Genomic DNA, 22,842 nt, shown 5'->3' on the forward strand with positions numbered 1-22,842 from the left:
ACAATATTCAACCAAAACAAATAACTGATATCTACAGTACAGAATTATGGGCCAAACCTGTTCTACTACTGGTAGATCCTCTACTTGGAGCCTTACTGTGGACTATCAGGGGCTAAACCAAAAGAAGTTACAGTTGTTCCCACAGTGCCTGACATCATAACAGTAACTGAACAGATTGCTTCCACTTCTGACATTTGGTATACACACCACCTTGGACATGGATAATGCTTTCTTGGACATGGCTGACACTCCAGGAAGGGAAGAAAATTTTACGTGCCTTTACTTGAAGACTGGAAATAACATTTCAGATGAGAAATACATTTATAACAACAATGGAATAACATTATGTGTTAAAAAAAAGGATGAAATACAAAAAGAATCATAATGTCACTTATTGACAAGGATATTGAATGACTAGAATTCTGATATACAGCTGATAGCAGTTAAAATTGGCGCTAACTCTTAGGAAAACTGATGCTATCTACTAAAACTCGCCACATGTAAACTCTATGTTCTGGCAATTTTAACAGCTAATCATACTCCCAACAAAAAATGAGTACAAATGCACATCAAAAGACATGTATAAGAATGTTCATATTTTCAATAGCAAAAGACTGGAAAGAACTCCAAAATCCACCAATTGGTAACCAAATAATAGTATATTCATACAATGAATACTATACAGCAATAAAAATACTATACTATTGCCACATGCAACTATATATGCATTTTATAAACTTAACATTGGGCAAAAGAAAAGAGACGCTGAAGAATAAACGCTGATTTGGTTTATGTCAGTTTAAAAGCAAGCAAAATTCATGTTAATTTTGGAAGGGAAAATAATTATTATGCTGGTGAAGGAAGTAATGACAAGTAGGGAGCATGAGCTGGGCTTGATTCTTCATCTGGATGCTGGGCATAAAGTGTACTCATTTTGTGAAAATTAGTTGATCTGTACACCTACGATGTACATACTTTTCTGTGTTTGCAAGTTTACACACAGCAAGTTTGTAATTTCAAAAATAAATAAAAACATTAGACGATTAGCAATTGAATATATGTATGTAAATCCAAGAGAAAAGATGCTAAATCTAACAAGAATCTTTATTCTAATTAGGATTGTCTCTGGCTTAAACAGGGCTTACTGAAGCACCTCCCGGAAAAGCCACTTTCATTCCTGCTAATCTCAATTTCTACTGCCTTCAAGCTCCCCAACTTCTGCATGAAGCCTCCCTTTGCAAAATCGTATCACACTGCCTCTGCCACCTCTGACCTCCTATAGCGCCTGTGACATACAATGCAGCCATTGATTACGCTGGTTATAATGTTCACCATTTGGCTCATGCAGCTACTGCTTAGCCCTCCCCCACTCCCAGCTTGATTGGTTGAGGGTTGGAATTCCCTACAGTGCCAACTGTCTTCGCCTCCTGAGTAGAGAGAATACATAGTAAGTTAAGGAAGCAATTCAAAGGGCTGCTAATTGGGATAGATAGATATAAAATAGAGGTAGATAGAAATATAGATGAGGTTTTTCTTGTATAATGACTTCTAACTAGTATTTCCCTACCAATATTGGTTAGCTTTTGTTCTTTTATCTTTGCTGTAATTATTTACTCTGTATTTCTTAGAAAAAATAATTTGGTAACAATAAACATATTATTTTCTGTCAATTCAAGACAAGTGATAAGTTGGCATACCAGTCTCTGAATGTGGATGATTGTACCTATATTTGAAACACATATAATATGAAGCTTGCACGTGCCAAATTCTTATTCTGTGCTAGATATTGATGGGGGCTTATATAGTCTGGTAGAATAGTAATGTTGCAACGATACAGAATTCCCTGAATCCCAGTGGCTTAATACAATAACAGTTTCTTAGTCACATTAACTGTCTCTCTTCGCTGAGGAGGGTGTCTGCACATCATAGTCCTTTTGTGGGGACACAGGCTGACAGATGCGTCATCACTACCATGTCTCCATTGACTATTAAAGCTTCTTCATGCATATGATGTGGATCGCTTCTACTCCCATTTCATTGGCCAAAGAAAATAAAATAGTTACACTTAACTCCAAAGAGGCAGAAGGGTTCAATCTTACCAAATGTACGGAAAGGAAAGGACCAAAATATCCAGTTGTAGGCAGCTAACTGTGGTAGGCAGAATTCTAAGAAACCTCTATGATTCCCATGCCCAGGTAATTATGGTGCCAAATGTATGTGCCAAATCAGTTGAGTTTGAGGTAATCAAAAGGGAGATGCACCTGGGTGGGCCTGAATTAAATAGTGAAAACATGTGAAAGATAGGTCTTTTCTGAAGAAAGTCTGCCATTGGTTTCGAAGAAACAAGCTTCTCTGTGTTCTATAGCTGCAAGGAAATGAATTCGGCCAACAACCACATCAGCCTGGAAGAGAACCCCGAGCCTCAGGTGAGAACCCAGCTTCAGCCAACACCTTTGGATTGAAACCTTGTGAGATCTGGGCAGTGGACCCAGATGAGCCATTCCCAGACTCCTGGCCCATTGAGGCTGTGAGATAATAAATGTGTATTGTTTTAAGGAGCTAAAATTGTAATTTGTTACGCAGCATAGAAACTAGTACAGTAACTAAATGTTGATGTACTCACAGGTCATAGAGAGGTCAGGTCTTATGGCTCGTATGTGGTGCAGCTGAGATTATTGCTCTGTTATATTGCTGCTCCTCTACCATACAAGTTTCTTCTCATTCTGGATAATTAAAATTTGTTATTTGAAGCTATTAGGGAGAAAGAAAAGAAACATTTTATTTTCTCTATTGAGAAATAGAAAATCTCGATTAAAGTCAAATAAAGTGTAGCACCATTAGAATAGAGAAATCTACGAGAATGAAACAGGACAATTGTGTCATCTCTTCTCCTGCTCTTTCTCTACCTCCTTCTCTGAAAAATAGTGAATTAATTCATTAGTATTGTTGGCATATACTGGATCTGCATTCCTACACATCTGCAATTCTTTTTCCAATATAAATTCTGGAGACTTATGAAATATCAATAAACAAGGAACAATATGCTCACATTTGTTAATAATGCTGTTGTTAATAATGATGCATTAATTATCACACATTATATTCTATATTATTACATAACATTATGTTATTACATATTTATTTTTATAAAAGCTAATGATTAAGGACATTATTATCTTTGTAAGAGTAGTGTTCTGTGAAAATATTGAGCATATCTACCCATATGCAATCAAACAATGTCATTTATTAAGTGATAATAACTTTATTAAACTGGATTTGTTTCATTGAAACAAAGTGAGCTCAGAAGAATCAATTTATAAACATTATCCAACTTAATGAGATTAATGTGCACCTATACCATGTGCATAGCTTAGGAAATAAATCCATTTTGAAAACAATTTGTTATAGATATACCCTGTTTTTCGGAGATAATCAAGAATCAGAAAATCAAAATCTAAAGAGGGATTTCCCAAAAACAGCTAGAAATAAATTATTTTATTAATAAAGCTTTCCCTCCAAATTGTGTCAGATTACAAGATTTCTGATGTATATGAAAAATTACATGTAAAAAACTTATCATGATATATTCTCAAGGCTAATGGTAGTCAATACAATTAAATTTGGTCGCACATATTGGGAGTCAAAGTAACCCAATTATTCATCCAGGCCAAATAAGTATAAAATGTTCTCCAAATGCAAAAAAGCCTTTGAAAATGTCATGAGCTTGACAGTTATAATTTGAAACATTCACTCTGCTTTTTGCAGGAATATCTGGATCAAATACATATTTTAAAAATAGAGGAAGAAGACAAAAAACATTGTGAAGGGTGTTTTAGTTTTCACAAGCAATATCTACAGGAAAATTGGATGGTGTTCAAAGAATGGACCACTTGAATATTATTTATCGTTCCCCTGAAAATTTGTATTACATTCAAATATTTTTTTAAATACTGAAGGAAGATGTTTTGAGTTACATAATTACTTCCAAATAAGTATTTCTCTTTATTTTAGGCTTTATTACAACATTAATTTTAGCCAACTTCTCTTTCCATGTTAAGGGATGATATCTTTGAAATCAAATCAACAATCAAAGATTGAAAATTCATTTACTAATCTTCAATTGCTCTATACACATTTGTCTTTTTAGTTATTCTATAGATTCAACTGAGAAGCCTGAGGTTTTCTTTGTTTATTAAAGATACGTAAATCTTAATCACAGTCTGCCTGCTCTCTGAATAGAGATGTTCTTCCCCGCTCTCTCACTACAGACACTGAATTCCAGTCTCTGCAAGGTATCTCAACTCCTGAGGTCTTGAAGAACAATGTAGATTTTATTAGTTACCGTTCCTCTCTGAGAGTAACCTAGAGTATTCACATTCTGCATCACGCAGAGACTTCTGAAATTTGTCTTTGGTCTCATTTTCCTCTCAATGCTTTCTCATCTTGGCTTGCACTGTCCCCTCAATCCCTTCTTCTGACACTGATATGTGTTTTTATACACACTGAAACTCTGTGTCTGTGGTCCAATCCCAATTCCACCCCACTCCCTTGTAATTCTAGCAAAAATATTCTCTAATAAGTAACCTACATGTAGTCAGATATTGGAATCAATTGTAATAAAATATATATGTTTTACCTCAAAAGGGATTTTAAATAGTTGAATATAACCCAAATTCTTGAATAGCTCAAACAGGTAAAACTTTTTTATGCTACACTACTCTCAGTGGTCATTTACATCGAATCTACTCTCCAAACACTCAGCTTTCTAGAACATGGTATTAGTTTTCTCTTTTATCTGTTTAATCCTTTTTCTCAATATTACCCATTGAAATCCCTTTGACCCTTTTTGGAACTTCCTTTTGCTATGTTCAACATGGATGATAGCTTCTGTGTTTTGTCACACTCAGTGCTCAGTTTGGAAGGAATTCCTTTTATTCTTTCAATTGTACAAATTCTACCCATTATGCTAAGTTCAGCTCAGCTTTTATATTGCCTACAAATTCAAAATATATTGTTCCTGTCCGTACTAATCTTCAAATATTTTGAGTTAGTAACTATTGATGTACCTCTAAAAAAGCAAATATTTTCTAACATTTTGGCACCATTATTTTTATATCTCTTAACAAAAATATAGAACTAGTAAGTTCTAGAAACATACTTTATGCCTATTTTTTTTCTATCTCAATAATAGTACTGTGGTAACTCACAGTAAAATGAGCACAATCATACTCCTATAAGGTAACATATTAACATAAAATACTAAGCAAAATTCCTAGCACATAAGTGCTCACTAAATATTAGCTGATAGTTAATTAATTCGTGTTCTTGGTTTGATATTGCTAAAACTACTCAGAAAGTTGCTCATAATTTGAACACATTAAACATTTAATTTCATATATATAACTAATCAGGAGGGTATTTTTACAAGTATGAAAATAATATATTCCTGCTATGTAGACAAAGTAATTGTGACTGAGTTAAAGTTACACAATGCAAAGGATAAAAAAAGACTTCTTTAACACCTGTGCTTTTATTTATATAACAATGCTTAGGTTGCATAATCCTTCAGTGCTTACAATTATGTGAGTTTAATTGGGAATATGTGATATATGTTAACAATGGCTTAAGATCAAATATAGAAAAGCATTATAAATACTAAACATGGCCTTTAAAAATGCTAACCAAATTGTCTCTCTTATGATTTTATGATTATCCTGTTTTTAACTCTGAAGAATCCAACATGACTTTTAAGCCACAGTGATGGTGATGGTGGTGGTGGTGGTGGTGGCGGTGGTGGTGGTGGTGGTGGAGATGGTGATGGTGGTGGTGGCGGCGGCAGTGTGCGTCTGTATGTGTTGTCTACAATGAACCTGTCTCCTTCTTTGTCTAACAGGAGTAAAAGCAAACAATCCCATACTGATGAATCTCTTCCCACACTGGTTCGTCGCTTGTTGAACCTCTATATTACAGGTCACAGTATCTGGCTAAAGAGTACTCATGCTTTACAAGCTGATGAATTTCATCAAGAAAAAATTCTATACTTCTCTAAAGGTAGTGTCTCACCTTTCTAAAGCCACTAATAGCAATATATTAGTCTATAATGAATCATACTACTGAGTCTGACAAGATGAAGAGAATCTTGTTACTTCTAGGTAGCCCTGGTCTGTTTCCTTGATTTGGATCTGATTTGAATATTTAACTTCCTTTTGGAAAAATCATTACTAAATTACCAGAGGCATTTTTAATTGTGCTAAGGCTAACAAAATAATGATATTTATTCAGGGAAAGAACTGGATGAGTGAATGTGATATAAATAATCTGGTCAAAATAATGTTGTGGCCCAGTACCAGTATCTTTAATGCATCTGGCACCATCTGATGTGTAAGAAACAGTTCACCAGATGAGCTGGGCCTGCTTTATTGATGAGATTGTTATGTTCTTGTGGAACCCTTTTTATGGAAAATAGCATCATTGATTTAATAATAAGGACACTGTTGGAGAAGATGTAACAATATGCTATTTCCTCTCTAACAAAACAACAAACATTAGGATTTCCAAGGCAAAATTACTAGAGTTGATGCTTTCCATCTGGTGGAAGGTCAAGGAAAATGGCAACAACATAATTGGTACCAAATAGCTAAATTTTCTGAGATGCATCCAGCTGTAGGTGAGATAAGGTCTCTTTAAATATCTTGCTATAGGAAGTGGGGATAGGACTACATTTTGCAGTTATTTCAAACCTCCCCTTAAAATCCTTCCAAGGAAATTCTAAGGAACATTTAGAGCAAGATTCTGTTTATCACTGAAACTTAAAAAAAAAATGAAGTTTTTCTTATTATGTTATATGTGGCCATATTTTTAGTCCTTATTCTTTTCCCTCATTATTTGTAGAGATATTTGACAGCATTTTCCTTTAAATTTATTGTACCCGTTTCATCCTTTACAATTTGACATGTGAAATTTTTAATTATTCTATTGAATAAAGAATATGTTCAAAATAAAAATTCTATAACCACACTGACTGAGGTCATTCCTGGCTGAGGTACTTACTTGCTGTGTGACCTTGGATTAATGACTCAATATTTCTGTGCTTCAGTTTCTTTAACCATGGACAGTCGCTGTGAGGATACATTAATTAGCTCATATATAGAACTTAATTAAGTGACTAAGATATACTTAAAAGTTAGAAGTCTAGTTACTTTTGATACTATTATTAAAATCGTTTGATCACAATGCCCATTGTTGAGGTAAATATTTTTGTTGTTTATTTTCTGGAGATTTAACTCTCTCCTTCCCTTGAAAAAGAAATAGAACAGATGGAGGCAAGAGTTCTTTTGTATCTTAAAATCTTTCTTCTTGGTTATTTATTTTGAGGGTTCGAAGCCACAGGCCCTTAATTTATAAAACACAGAATCTAATAAGACAGAATTCAAGATCTGATCCCAGAACTTCAAGTAATAACATGAATTAATATCTATTATTTTGATCTCAGGTTCTTAGATATGCAATCACTCTAATGTTACAAATATGCTTTAAGCAAATTGTGAGAGACCGAATGTGAGTTTTGTGAAATAAGGTATACTAAACTAAATATAGCTTCCAGCATTCACCTTGAGTGGAATACCCAATGTTACAATGAGCGTGTAAAACATATACACAGTTAACCATGTGCTAACTAACAACTGTGGAATTACAGTTGCCATATATTCTTTTAGCATATCATTGATGTGATTTTGTAAATTTTGTTAATAAAAAGTCTTAGATGCTCTTCAGTCTCTGACCACCTTCCAGCAAGGGTATCTTGATTCACATAATTACGCTAATGAAAGCTTACATCTTAGTGAGATTTTATAAATTTAATTTTTATATTGAATAAGTGATTTCCTTAAAAATAATTTCTTTAAATTCCACACAATCATTATTATTTTTTCTAGAAAAGTAGATTAATTTAGTTACTATTTCTCATGTTTCTTTTATTTGCCTAGAATTTTTTTCCAAGCAAAACAATGATTAGTTGTTTCAAACCTTCCTCATACGAAATGTTTCTGAGTCCTTCACTGTCTTGGTTGTTCTCTGGGCGCAATCCTGTGTGTGATACTGAATTTTGAAGAAAATCTATCACAAATGGTATGTCTAGTGGAGGACATACAGTCCTCGCTCACCATAAGCTGTTTCAATACTACACATTGTGGAATCAGATTGACCTATTAGTCAACTGGAATCACTGGAACTTTTGCTCATGAACTGATATGATTCCAAAACTTCTCCATTTTGCTGTTGAAGTTGATTTTTGAAACAGTTGCACAAGTGTGTAGTTATTTATATTAACTTGCATCTCTTCAGTTCTGTCACATTTTTTCCTCCTGAAAATATTATTTTGATTCTGAATCATGCTATTTCAAACATGACATTTATTGAGTGCTTACTAATTTACAGACAGAGTGCTAAGCAGTTATCTCATTCAATATTCACAGCAATCGTATACAAAATATACTACTACTATTTTCATTTTAGATCTAGTTAACTGGCCTGAGATTTTTGTCACCTGAAAGTTTCGTAAGCCTATCTTAACTCATGTTTTAAGTCACTAATAAAAAATATTTAACAAGTGAAGAACAATCATAGAGTTGCTTAATATGTTACAAAGATGTCCTTCTTAATTTAAATTTAAGTCGATTCAGATTTAATTGCTTTCTTGGTATCTCTACCTAGGTACGTCATGAGTACTCCAAATTTACATGTATGACAATTTACTTGTCAGCTTATTCACTTCTCAGTTTACCCCCAGTTTTTCAACCCATAAAACTTCGAATGCAATCCTGCCTTTCTACAGCTTTCATGAATTCTTATTCTATCCGCTTCTCGTATCGCCTCTGCTACTTTCTAATACAAGTAAGTCATTCCCGTATAGTCTCTTCCTGTCCATCAAATCCACACTCAGGACTGCAGCCCGAATGATCTTTTAAAGAGAAAAATCCCTGAATATCACTCTGCTTCTTCATATTTCTCAATGTTTTCTCAGTGCTGTTAGAGTTAAATTTATTCTTTAAGATAGCCTTCAAATCCCTCATAATCTGCCTCTCTTCTTGCTTCTTGTGCGCTAGACACAATCGATTTATTTAAATTCTGCAAAGAATGTCCTTCTGTGTCTTTGGTCTTTTCAGCACGGCCTTTCCCTTCTTCTCCTGCCTCTCCTCCCCTTCCTCCTCTTCATTCTGTGCCAGGCATACATCGATGAACAACGTAGTCCCAGCCCTTGTGGAGTTTACGCTCTAATTTGAGAAGATCGAAGATAAGCAAACATACAAGTAAAAATATGTTTTTACCAAATTTGCTTCTTCTACTGCCTTTCCTGACTAAGGTGTACTGATATTCCATGTGAGAGCTTAAACATCACTTCCTCACGGAAGCTTGCCCTGAACCTGCAGATTATTACTCCTGTCTTATGTGGGGAACAACGTCCCTCTTATTTCACTTTGAACACATTGTTTTGTCATGACTTGTTTAAGGCATGCCATCCCTAATAGCCTGGACACTCCATAAAGGTACAGCCCATAACTAATTGTCCACTAGTATATCCTCAGACCACCGTGTGGTTCCTGGGAAAGAAAAGGTAATCCATAGCTACTTACTAAATGGCTGATTGATCACTGCAAATTGAACACAAAAACACATACTTTGCACTTCAACCAAATGATTCTATATTATTTCTGCAGATTAACTCTGCAGAAATCTAAAGAAGGTTTTTTTTTTTTTCTTTTTAGAAAAATGTCTGGATAGGGAAGAGATGGGGAAAAGAGTGTATTATCTTATTAGATAAAAATGCATTACTAAAAAGTCTCCATAATCAGAACAGTGTAATACTTCTGCAAAGATAAATGACTGATGAATGGGATAAATGGGCCTAAACGTACCTAATGCTACTTAATAAATGTCAAATTTTAATTATCAGAGTTGTTAATATTTTACATCAAAGATAAAAGAATGGATTATTGAAAAAGATAATATTGGAAAAACACTCATTTTTTTGAGGAAAGATCTTAAATGTCTATTTACAATATCAAAATAAATCCCATATTTCAAAGAAAAATATATTCTAGGTGGATTAACAATTTAACTGTGAAAAAATTAAACCATACAAATACCAGGAGAAAATGTTGGTAGATAATTGAATAATCTTGGAGATAGAAAGGCCCTTTTTCGGAAAGGTCATAATGTTCAACTTCAGGAAACCTCTGACCTAGAACATTATACGATTGGTGCCCCTGAATACTCTGTGAATGGCCTTTTCTAGAAGCAGCTCTGGAGTCTTTATCCTAAGGTGTCATAGAACCAGAAACAAATCGTGACTATCTTTTCCCACAATTATTTTGGATCATTGAAATAGCAAAACTTTAAGTAAACTATTTTGAAATGGCATTCATGAATTAGGAATATTATTTGATTTGTATATTACATCTTTAAAATGTGTAAATAGTTCTTAAATATCAATAAAAATATATATATATATATCACATTGTAAAAAGAGTCAAATATTTTACTAAAAATTTCACTGGAAAATAAACACAGAGCCAATCAAGATATAGTATTAAGCTGTGTTATAAATAAAAGAAGTACCAATTAAAATGAGATGTTTGTTTAAGAATTCTAATATATGAGTAATGAAATGCATGTGGAGTAACAGACAATCTTATTGTCTACTTCTTGTAAATTCAAAGAATTGTTTCTTTGGTAAAATGTCATTAAATATGTCAAAATGCCTTAAAATGTATAAGCTAAAAAATATCTTAAATAAATGATGGCGTATCTCTACAACAATGTATGTATAGATTGTTAATTTTTGTATTTTATATGAGAGTGAAAAATGGAAAACATACTAAATGTTCAATAATAAGGCTTGGTTAAACAATTAAGATAAATTCAAAATTTGTCCTTAAAATGATGAAAAATCTATAATGACATGGAAAAATATTAACAATATAGTTTAAGTATGAAAAAAATCATAAAACAATATTTAGTATAATTGCATTTTTATAAAAAAAGGGAATACGTGTGAATGTCTGTGTTTATATTGGAAAAAACTCTGCAAGGAATCACAACAAACTCTTAACACTGGTTACACCTAGGTGGTTGAATTTATGATGATATTAGCTTTGGAGAGCTTTTATTAAATGTTGAAAGCTAGGGTCCCTGACTTCAAAATCCTGGCTTCACAAATTATAAGATGAATGAATCTCTGTGGCACATTTTCTCCATTAAAAACGATAATAGTAATAGTGCCTGCCTTAGTTGTTCTAATGATTATAATAGTTAATCTATGTAAAGCACTTAAAAGAATTTTGTATAGGATAAGCACTCAAAAAGAGTTAACCTTTTTCCTTTTGTCATTCTAATTATTTTTACGATGATTATCAATTACTTTTGTAATTAAAAATAAAACATCTCACTAGAAAATCTCAGATGTAATCTGTTGATAACACAGTGAGACCAACTGGATGACAAAGTTTAAATTATTAAATTGGCTAGGCAAGGCAAGGCACATTTATATTTCCTTTTTCTTTTTTTATTGGGATTATTTATAACTTTATCTAATGTTATTTTTCATCTCTTTGAGAGTCATTTCCTTAGTTTCTTTCATATCCAAGTCTTTACGCATCCTATTTCTAATTTAACTATTCTGAATATCCCTCTGATGCCATCGGCCTTTACTCTGATCTCTGGAATATCCGGGACTATGTTATCCAGATTCCTGTTAGCCTGCTCTACTTGGTTTGGTATCCCCTCCCATGCAGTCAACTCCATTTCTGGAGGTTTAACCTTTGAGGAGAACCCTCTATTTCCCTGACTTCATGTTACCATCTTGAGGAAATTCATCCCAAAAAACATCTCCACCTTCTCTCTGCTACTCACTCTTCCTCAAGGGTGGAACAACTTGTCAGGTGAAATCCGAAGGACCTGAGCATACTGACACAGCCTGTTTGTCCTCTCTTTTTATATCTGCCTGCCTGCAGAGGGAGTGCAGTCTAGTGTGCTCTTTGCTCTGAGATAAGCTGAAGTGATCGACCGAGATGCTTCATGGGGTCCTGCGGTGTCCTACTGAGGGAGTGAACGGGGGCAGGCGGAGGGGATGGTGGTAAGGCTGTCTATTTCAGGAGCCGTATTAGCGAGCACTTTGTTCACAGATCAAAAGCTGTGACCTCCACTCAACTATTTATAGTAATAAAGCTGAGGTTTTAATCAAAATATTTCTGTGTCCAGTTCAGAACTTGAAAGAGAAAGATTGGTTATTACCTATTGGGCCCTTATACAATCCTAAAAAACATCTATCCTTTTTCTCTCTTATTTTAGGAAAACAAACTGAATTGGATGTCCTAATTAAGCCTCTTCTATGCTTCTAAATTTACTTGGGACCTCAATTGACATCCTAGAGCTGGATTCCCTACAATCCTTGGATTCAAGAAATCATTTGTAGTCCTTTTATTTTTGCTCTAAATTTCTTTCTTCCCACCCCAATTTTGGTTATCATTCTACAAATTTTCCATATCAAATTTTGGTTTAGCATATGGTATCTGATTCGAAGCTGCCTGCCTTTGAATCTCTCTTCTGTTGCTTTCTGGATGTGTGCACTTGGGCAGGTTTCATCATCAGTACGAAGAAGACAGAATTAAGACCTAACTGCTGTTATTTTGCTGATTTACTGAGATAATATGTAGAGCATTTCTGACACGTAATAAGAATTTATTTTTAATTAAAACAGCATCTCATTCCTTTCATCTTGACCCACGTTCATTCTCAGAAACTCTTATAGCTTGTATCACCTGAAGATGTAGTGTAACAATATAGCTGTTAGACTGTGTGTATCTATTTTGTAAATCTTCTTACATTTACTTTATGTCAAGTATTTTTTCAAAGCATGACTGTTAACAGAAGGTGTATTCAATAACTATCCTAACAGTTGAAGTCCATCATTATAACTATAAATTGTCTTTGGTATTAGGAAAGTGTCACGCATAAAAAAAAATATTTATAACTTATTCAACATATCATTTAACCATCCATGTAGTCATTGAACATCATTTAACATTAATGGTTTGACAGAGGCTCTAGGAGATAGACAGGGTGGTATCTTATGCACAAGTAGGTAGATAGGACAGGAATGTAAATATAATACAATGTAAAAAATAGTGTCTGTAGAGGAACATAGCTAAAGTACTATTGGTTTTTGAGAGGAAAGAGAAACCAACTTTAGCTGGAATGATCCAAGCCTCAACATGGAAGATATTGCAATTGTTCCAGACATTGAAAGAGTTTGATATAACTTAACACATCTGAAAATGAAGTGTGTAAGAATTTATCTTGTTATGTGAATTCAACGTCACATTTAATAGTATTTTTGGGTTATTATCTAACTAAATAGGGACTTCAAGAAAATTAACTTGAAATTCAGCGATTTTTTTTTTTCCATAATATGAGTTGTCTTCTGGAAACATCCAGAGTTCATTTTAGATTAAAATAATGACTACAAGAAAACCAAGAGCATCACTTTGTGAGAAGGCTGGAATAAACATTAAGTGATATAAAAGTATTTTTTGATGAATAAAAATATATTTCCTCCGCTTGGCATCTACGATGAAATGTATGTTAGCTTCGGGTAACATTTATCCTACTTATCAACTCCTATCATTTTAAATTATGTGTTATTTCAATTATTTAATTATCTAACTCCTGTTTTCTAAATATTTTTCATTTTTGTTGTCACATCTGGGAAACTATTTCTTTTTTTTGTCAGTGAAAATGAACAATGATAGTTTGCAAGTTATACTACAAAAGAAAGAACAGAATTTCTGAAACACTCAATTGCCAGAAAGAAAATCCTTTAACATACTTGTATTTTCTTTGCCATCTATCAACAATAGTACAATGAATGAAGACACAAAACTTTATTAGCTACTTAGGGAAATTACTTGTTTACAGAAAGCCTGTAATTGGATCCTAAATGTATTAGTGCCTGAAAGTCTTTTGAAGCAATTTTCATGATGCAGGAAGATAGTCAAGTAATTTGAAACTCCAATTTTGTTTGAGGATTTCAAATGTGCCAAATGTCATATAGGACCACAGACATTGTTGAATTATGGCCAATTTGTTGCCTTATCTTGGGATTTCAAATGTCATTTTTCTTTTAAGGAGGAATAATAGGGGGGAGTTCCGTTTGACCTGAGCCAAGGCATCATCTTAACCAAGCACATGCTGTCATCTTGCATGCAAAGCTTTCCTTAGATGGGAAACTGAAATGGACACATTGTATGGAAGGTATTGAAAAGAGATCTAAAACGCAGTTGTTTATCAGGGTTTCTAATTGTGAGGCTCTTTGAAGTCTTGAGGACAGCAGTTTGTTTCTAGTCAGTTCGGGGATGAGAAGTGTGGGAAATATCTCACTGGCATTTCCTTTCTCTCAGAGGAACCATTATGTAAAAGATTAGAAACAGACTTCTCTGTGAGAGTCAAAGTTGAAACTGAAATAAAACAGATGTTTCTTATTGATAAGATGAAAATTTGAGTCTTTTAGGAATAATGTAGTTTGTTCTACAAATTCTGGATATACTAAATAAATCTATATCTAGGCTTTGGATAAAGGTGTTATTTTTTATTTTAAAAAAATGACTTTTTAAAAATACAGAAGACAGTGTCTGTTGTTACACGCGCAGCCATGCTCTCATGCTCCATCTTCAATGGAAGACTTTTTTCCAAAACTCTAGAATCTGAAAACGCCACATGCTTTCCCAGATGCCCTTGCTGCTAGGGCTTGTCATGTAATCCAGTCCTAGCCAATGGGATCTGAGATGTCTGAGAAATGTTCCTCCTCACTAAAAGTGAGTGAAAGACATTCTGTCTCTGCATTGCTTGATGTCTATACCTGATGCCTGGAACTGTTTGAGCCCAATTTGTGACCATGAGGAGAGAGAGAGCACGAAAGCTGTGGATGGCATAGAGGAGAGATGATCACCACCATCATTAGCTACTTCATTAAGTCATACATCAATGTTGGAATTGCTAGACCATTATTCTTCTTACATTATGAGATAATAACCCCCTAATTTTAATTTATTTTTAGAAAGGAATTCTGATACTTGTAGCCACACATATCCTAACCAAAATACAGAGTGATACTATTTTCACTGCAAGAACAGTCTATTTTGGTAACCTGAAGGCTAGATGCGTTAAGTATACTGTAGGGTGACCCTAATGAAGCTTGTTCTTAGGTAATCTCCTCCCCTTAAGTGTGGGCAAAATGTGTACGTGCTTCTAACCAATGGAGTATGGGAAGGCAATGTGATAATCATTCTCTAGATTAAGTTACATAATGTAAGACTCTGTTTTAGCAGAAAAGAGTGAGATTCTTCTACTGGCCTTGAAGGAGTAAGCTGCATGTTGTGAGAGGGCCACATAGCAAAGAACTGAAGGTAGCTTCTAGGGGCTGAGGGCATCCCTGGCTGACAGTGAAAAAAAAAATCGAAGCCCTCAGTCCTTCAACCATAAGAAATAGAGTTCCCCCAAGAACTACAGGAGCTTGAAAGAGGACACTGAGCTCCAGAAAGAACACAGCCCAGCTGACCCCTTGATTGCAGTCTGGTAAGTCTTGTAAGACTCTGAGTCCAGCCTGCTCGGATTCCTCACTTACAGATATTGTGAGATGACAAACGTATGTTATTTTATGCCTCTAAACCTTTCGTAATTTGTTATGCAGCAATTAGTAACTAATGTGGCAATTGATAGCTAATATATCAAGTCACCAGTACTTGCTCTGATAGGTAATTTTAATTTCACAATCACCTCAAATTCACCAAATCTAGAATTGAGGCTTCTACGTCTTGCAACCCAAACATTTGTTACCTTCACAATTTGTAATTTCTATTAATTATTTCACCCTTTTATAGACAGTTATGACATCTTCAGACAAAAGTTACACCACAGATTAAGATTCCTAAAGCAATCTTCTATTATGCTTCTTCCTTGAAAGGTGACATCTTGTTTTAGCCTGTAAATTGGCAAGAAGTTTGTGTATATAAAATATTCACACCTGGCAATAGTGTGGAAACATAGGCACTCTCAGACAATGCTAGTGGGCATGATAAATTGTATAAACTCTTTAAAGGGGAATTGGCAATATATTTTAAATCCTTAAAAATATTATTATTCATTACCTCAATATATTGCATAGTTCAAATCAAGTTCCCAATCCACTACCTAATACATGTCATCTAATAGCACATGTCCGAAGCAAAACTCTTGTTCCTCCTGAACTTAGCACCCTCCTTCAATGTTCGCCATTTCAGTAAATGTTACTTCTATTCACCCTGGTGTTCCAGCCTGAGCACTTCCCTTCCTTTTCTCTATGTTATTAAAAATCAAGTGTTGCCAATTCTATATCTGCCACTTTTGCTCTCCAGTCAGAGTGATCTTTTAAGAATATTATGTTATTAACAGATATTAATTACCACGTTATTATTTAGAGAAAAATCCTCCAGTCACTCCCATTACATGGGTTACGAGGACCAGCTAGCTCACCCAAGCCCTCTTTCATGGCCATACTATGGTTCTTTCTTTGACAATTCTGAGAAAATAATAAGACATAGAATCTTAGATCCAGGAAGACCTTAGATATCAGCCAATCTAATCCCCTTATTTCATAAACAAGAAAACAGTGGCCTGGAGATTTCAAAATGATGCTCCCTCAAGTTACGTAGTGCTAAGGATAGACGTAGAATCCATGTTTTAGAACATTGTTCAGATTCAAGTTCATCTTATCTTCTGCCTTAAACTACATAAATTGATTTTAATTTATTGTAGTTTCAATTTTACCATAAAATGTATCATTTACTGAATGGAAAAATCAAGATTTGGAACACTGGAGCTTTCTATATCATTCTTCTCTCCTGAACTAAATCCCATGTACTTTATACCACACAAATGCAAGTTTGAATTCTGACTCCAACATCTGATGACCATGACCTAGAATAGATTACTTCTCCAACCTTCACCTTTCTCATTTACTATACATATGTAATAATTATACCTAGTTCAAGGGTGTTGTGAGCATAAAGTAAAATTTGACATTTTATAGGGCTTTGTACCATATTCGGCACAGAATAAACTCTCCAAACAAGTCAGCTGGCATGTTGTTGTTCTTATTGTTGTTGTTCTTGCAACGGCAAATGGGCCAGCATAAGCTAGTTTTCCCTGATAGGGTAATTTGAAAGTTAATGCTACAACAAAACTGTGATTTGGTTTTATTTAGTAGACTATCAATTTTTGATACAAAATAGATCTATTTACAATTTCATTGTAATTGTAATGACAATCCTTGTGAAAGTATACCCAGTCGTAGAACTAATTATTAAAGCAATAGTTGGAGACACAATATTCTTGAGATACACAATAGGAAATTCCACTGGAGTTTCTGGAAATGTGATCCAATTGGTCCCTAAGAACAGGCTTTCCTATAATGTCTGGCCTAGTCTTTATGAAAACAGTAACCATTATAACTAGAAAAACAAGATTGGTACAAAATTTTCATTTTATTCAAGTTAATCTTTGGACTATCTGATATTTTTTCTTTCTGATTCAAGGATCCAATTCTGCTGTTGATGGCATTAATTGTTCGGTTAACATAATACATTTTTTAAGACAACTAAACATACCACATAGGATATTTTTCATCTTGACCATCTATATTTGATATCATTATTTTCTACTAAAATTTTGCCTCTCCTGCTCTGAGCAGCATGGAGCTACTTATCATCCACAGTAATTTCTAGGTAATAAGAATGTTTCTTTGACATGGGAATGCTTTGATTAATAAAGTGAGTGCAGCAACTGTTGTGCCACGTAGAAAATGATCTAAGAATAATTTAATTCTCAGTCAGTGATCAGTTGCTTTTCCCAAGACTGTAAATAGTTGGAAGAATTTTAATTGCAACTATATTAGGTTGAATTATATTCATACACTTAATTCCTGTTACATATCCAGAATATATGAAGTTCCACCTCTGTCAAAAGCTGTAGTAATCATAGTTTCTTTCTCATTCTTCACATTTTCCCTTATAAGAATCTAATCTAGAGAATTGCTTTGACATTTGTTTAGTATTTGATAAAGAAATTACTTGATGAAGATAGTTAAACCATTTTCTCTCTCTTTTGTTCTAAATTTTCTTTCTATATTTGATAAAAATTTATTTAGGTTTTGTATTTGTTGAGTTACAGAAATATTATACCTAGTTTTTACAATTTTCATTTTTATATCAAATGAATATGCGTTTAATAAATAATAATACTGCAGTTTCATAATTCAATTACTTTATACAGTAGTGTGAAAGAGAAAACAGAGAAATATGCTGCATAGGGCCAATCCAAGTGGAGTCTACATCCCTATTCAAATTGTATTAAGTTGTCCACATCTTCATTAAAAGGTATTTTATTGAGGTGAAAGCAAGGCAAATAAGTATCATGATAATAAGGATTCATACATTCCTGTGTTTGAAAAGCACTTTACCACATCTTTAATTCTTACAACTATGTATGGTAGTATCATCTCCTTTTACAGATGAAAAAAATTGAAGCTAAGGGTTTTAATTAAATTTGATTGGAATTACATAATTAGTGCCTGGACATAATGTGACCCATCCCTACCTGACTCCAGAGCAAGTGCTCTTTTCATAGTAACATGATTCTTCTTTCAAATGAAAGCATTGACTAGAGAAGCAGAGACACTAGGGGGCTTGGAAATTTCTAGTTCTGAAAATGTCTGGAGGAGAGAGGAATCACCCGCTCTTGATTTCGCTTTTTTGATGGCAAAAGGACTTCTGAGACAATTTTAGGGAAGTAAGTTACTAGGTTTTGCTTGTTTACATTTCTTTAAACACCATCAGATAAAACACATATATTCATGTGTGAACACATACACATTATTCTTCTGACTTAGAATAATCGCCTTTCATATCTTTTAAAGCTTTATTTATTTTTGAAAACTCTTCAGAATTCCACGTGTAAAGTTTATGATGTAGTATGGAAAGCTCTATGTAAGGATGAAAATAAAATATTTTTATTATCTAGTCACTGTTATTATGTTTTTCTAGCCACAAATTCTACCTGAGCTTTTGCACATGTTGTTGTTTCTTCTAACGAAATTTCCTTCTCTCCAATCACAGACCTTCAGCTGACAAACAAAAAAGTACCCTCACTTTCCCATGTATCAGAGTGACTTGGAAGTACATTTTTGCTTATCTGCCATCCCTACTGTATTTGTAATTTCTTAATAGCAGGGATTGTTTCACTAATGCCTAACATCAACCCTAAGCTTAGTGTTTAAAGCATATTAACTAGATGGAAGACTATTGAATAAATAATATTAACTAATTAAGCTTTTGACCAAAAACTAACATATATGTATTTATTGCCACTGATTTTCAAGTGGTCATGAATATATTGTTTGGAGGCAACACAACCAAACCCAGCGAGAAAAATTATAATTCCGTGAGCAGGAATAGTGTTGGTTTGTAAATGTGGGTATTGCCAGGTGAAATCTGAAACTGGCCCTCATACTTCGAGGTCAAGGAGAGATGGAAGAAAGAGGCAGAGCACTCCAGGTTTGTCGGTGGCAATTTTAACAAGCAAGGGAACTTACACATGAGGCTCATCTTGGGTGGCCACAAGATGAGTGGATCTCTACACTGCCCACCCGAATTTTAAAAGTTTATATAGAGGCCTGAACAGGGTTCAGTCACATATACTATCCAGAAGTTCTCAACAACTCATTGCTCTCTCAAGGCTGCATCCTTGAGGCAGCCTCTAATTCATGGAAGGCAAGCAGAACACACATTCCAAGGACAGAGGAGAGAGTGAGGAGTCTCTGATTGTCAGGATTCAGCTCATGGGTCAACCAGCGGCCACATCCTCTCAATGACCTCCTCCAACAAATAACAACAACAAAATTATCTGGCGATTATCAGACCCATAGAAGTGTCAACAAGGTCAAGATTGAGCCTACCATATGAGATTGAGAAACTCACACAAAAATAAATAAGTACAATAAAATTGACTGCTGGATGCATAATATCAAAAATAACCACTTGGAATTATTTTGTTTAAAAATAGGCCAATTTATCATATAATAAAAATCTGTTAGTGTCTATAAATATCCTTATTTATTCAGAGAGACAATATCTATAAAAGATGCATTTTAATTCATATTTTGGGTCGGCATTTTACTAGTTCCCTCAGCTTGAGCTACTGCATAAACTATTCTTAGCATTTTTACTCTAATTTGACCTGACTCCTGTCCCCATCACCACCATCCACAGAATTATAAAGATATAAGTACTAAAGAGATTAATCTAAATAGGAAACTTATTTAGAAAATATTTCTGATCTCAGAGAGTATCTCAGTAATGCAATTTGTGTTAATGATTCCATGGTTGGAAAAAATAGAAAATATAAGCTCTTGCTTTCCCCTGTTCTCTTTGTGCTTTTAAATAAACTTGCTTGTATTGATCTTTTTCTTAACATTTCTATGTTCCTATGACTCAACTGACTTCATTCTCTTTTTCCAAAAGTTTTACTAATGCAACATGAGACTGTCTACAGCTAATGGATAAATGATAGCGATTAGGATGCAGGGAAGGAAACAGTAGACACTGCTACGAGGGAAAGCAAGAGTAGAAGTCAGATCCTCATTTCTATGGAAATGAAGTGTTGGAAGAAGTTTTCTTCCCTGCTGTTTCAGGATGGATGTTGGATCCATGGCAGTAATGCAGCAAAGGTCTGTAAAGAGACTCCGGGATTTTGGCTGCTGCCTTCTTTATGCTTAGCCGCACAGCTGGTGCAGGTGCATTTTCAGCCATAATAACTAATAACATTCCCGGTGGAAACATTCAACTGCGGTAAAACAGACAGAAATCTATTATAAATGTGAGTGCAATGTCAATGTTTACAGAAGGAGGTCAAATAATAGAATTCTATTTGGTAAATGTCAGTACTGTATGAGTAGAAAGCATTCACAATATTTGCATTCTTATTAGAATGATATGTGCAACTTCCATAAATATTTCATGGATTTTTTTTTTAACTTCCATTTTTCTCCCTCACCAGAAATTACTTTTCTTGCCATTTCTCTGAGTCTCAAAGTTCACTCTGTTGCTTATGCACTTTCCAGTATTTGAGGTCATATGGTGAGCCACTGGACTGATAAAACGTTCAGATCAACTGTAACTTATTGTGACACACTGGATGCTTACGTTCAGATGTGAACCCCAGAACTGAAAGCTTCTTCTAATGTGAATCCTCTCAAAGGCATACGCAAATCTTTACTCGGTCATCTTAAATCAATCATTTATGTCTTGCATTGACTCATTCATTCTCCATAGACTTCAGCGTAGTGAAATGAATCAGATAAGCCACACGTGATCTCAACTATTTTTTTTTAACATAAGCAAAAGACCACAAACCATTTGATCTATAGTGAGGGATGCATAAATACTTGGAAATATATTTAAAAAAATGTGTACGACTGATGTTTGTTTTGGTTACCAGTGTTGAAACTGTATGATTATTTAAAACCAGAATTTGAAGGACAGCGTGAAATATTATGCTATTAGTATTTTTGTAATAAATTTAGTCATTGCTTTCTGTGAAGAGAAGTAAAGATTGTCCTTTTATAGATTATAGAAATGGAGATAACCCTTCAATAGAGTCTTCATGCTGTTACTAGTCCTTATATAAGCACCTGACAGCATTTAGTTAGAGAGGGCAGTGGAGGATCATAGTGTCTTTTGTTCCCTACAGGTGGGTTTATAAAGGAAAAAAAAGTGGGATTCTAGAAATAGGTTGTCTGAAAGGTTAGAAAGTTAAATTTAAGAAAACATATGCTGATTCCAGATGTGCTACACTATTTTAATCTGATTCCATGTGAAGAATATATTGCAGCTTTCTCTAAAGAACTCTTGTACAAATATGTGGCAAGTGCAGTTTCCCATTCTTTGGCATTAAGGAGACTTCACTGTCAGTCAGCATGATTTTATGGAGATTCTCTTATGAATCTTCTTGAAAATTATTAATCTTACTACCTCTATTTCAAGATATATCTCCCAATTAAAGAAATGTGCTCTCAGAGAAGTGACGTACTAGCCTGGGGAATTCTAAAGGCACCTGATTATGTTTGGTAATTGGAGAAAAGCAAAAATGATAAAAATTGTGCAGTGAGAAGATAAATGGAGATAAAGAAGGCTATGGGAAGACTTGTGGAAGGTAACAGTCTACAAAGTATATATTCAACACAAAATAAACGGTGAGTCCAGGTCAACCTGATAGGATTTGAGTCAACAGGACTAAAGATCAGTTCCCTGGGGTGTACAGAAGGACCACAAAGCAAAAGATCTCTCCATGGATACATAGGTAGAATGTCAGTCACATACTTGATCTGCTTTCAAGGTATCAGAAAGGAACTCATAATGCCAGATATATTCCTATGGGTGTGAGGCATTACCTAAACTTTCACCATTTGATATGTGCTCTATTTTCTCCATTTTGTGGTGGAACTTCTTGTAAAGTGTAATACTGTGTAAAGTGTAGTAAGTGTTTCAAATCTTTTCAGAAAAAGAAACTAAAGGTACACCTTGATTATAAGACATATCCTAACCTCAGAAACATTAATATATCAAAAAAAATCACAGTATTTGGGCTGGCTTGGTGGTGTAGTGGTTAAGTTTCCACACTCTGCTTTGGCAACCTGGGGTTCACAGGTTTGAATCCTCAGAGTGGACCTACACACCACTCATCAAGCCGTGCCAT

General features: G+C 34.3%; 1 pseudogene; it reads left to right on the forward strand.

Annotated features, from left to right (window-relative positions):
• The first annotated feature begins 5,760 nt into the window (after window positions 1-5,760).
• LOC139082622 (mitotic spindle assembly checkpoint protein MAD1 pseudogene) overlaps window positions 5,761-22,842 on the forward strand; it is a 199,064-nt pseudogene continuing 181,982 nt past the window's right edge.

Source organism: Equus przewalskii, chromosome 3 (genome assembly GCF_037783145.1).
Source record: "Equus przewalskii isolate Varuska chromosome 3, EquPr2, whole genome shotgun sequence".
Classification (NCBI taxonomy): Eukaryota; Metazoa; Chordata; class Mammalia; order Perissodactyla; family Equidae; genus Equus; species Equus przewalskii.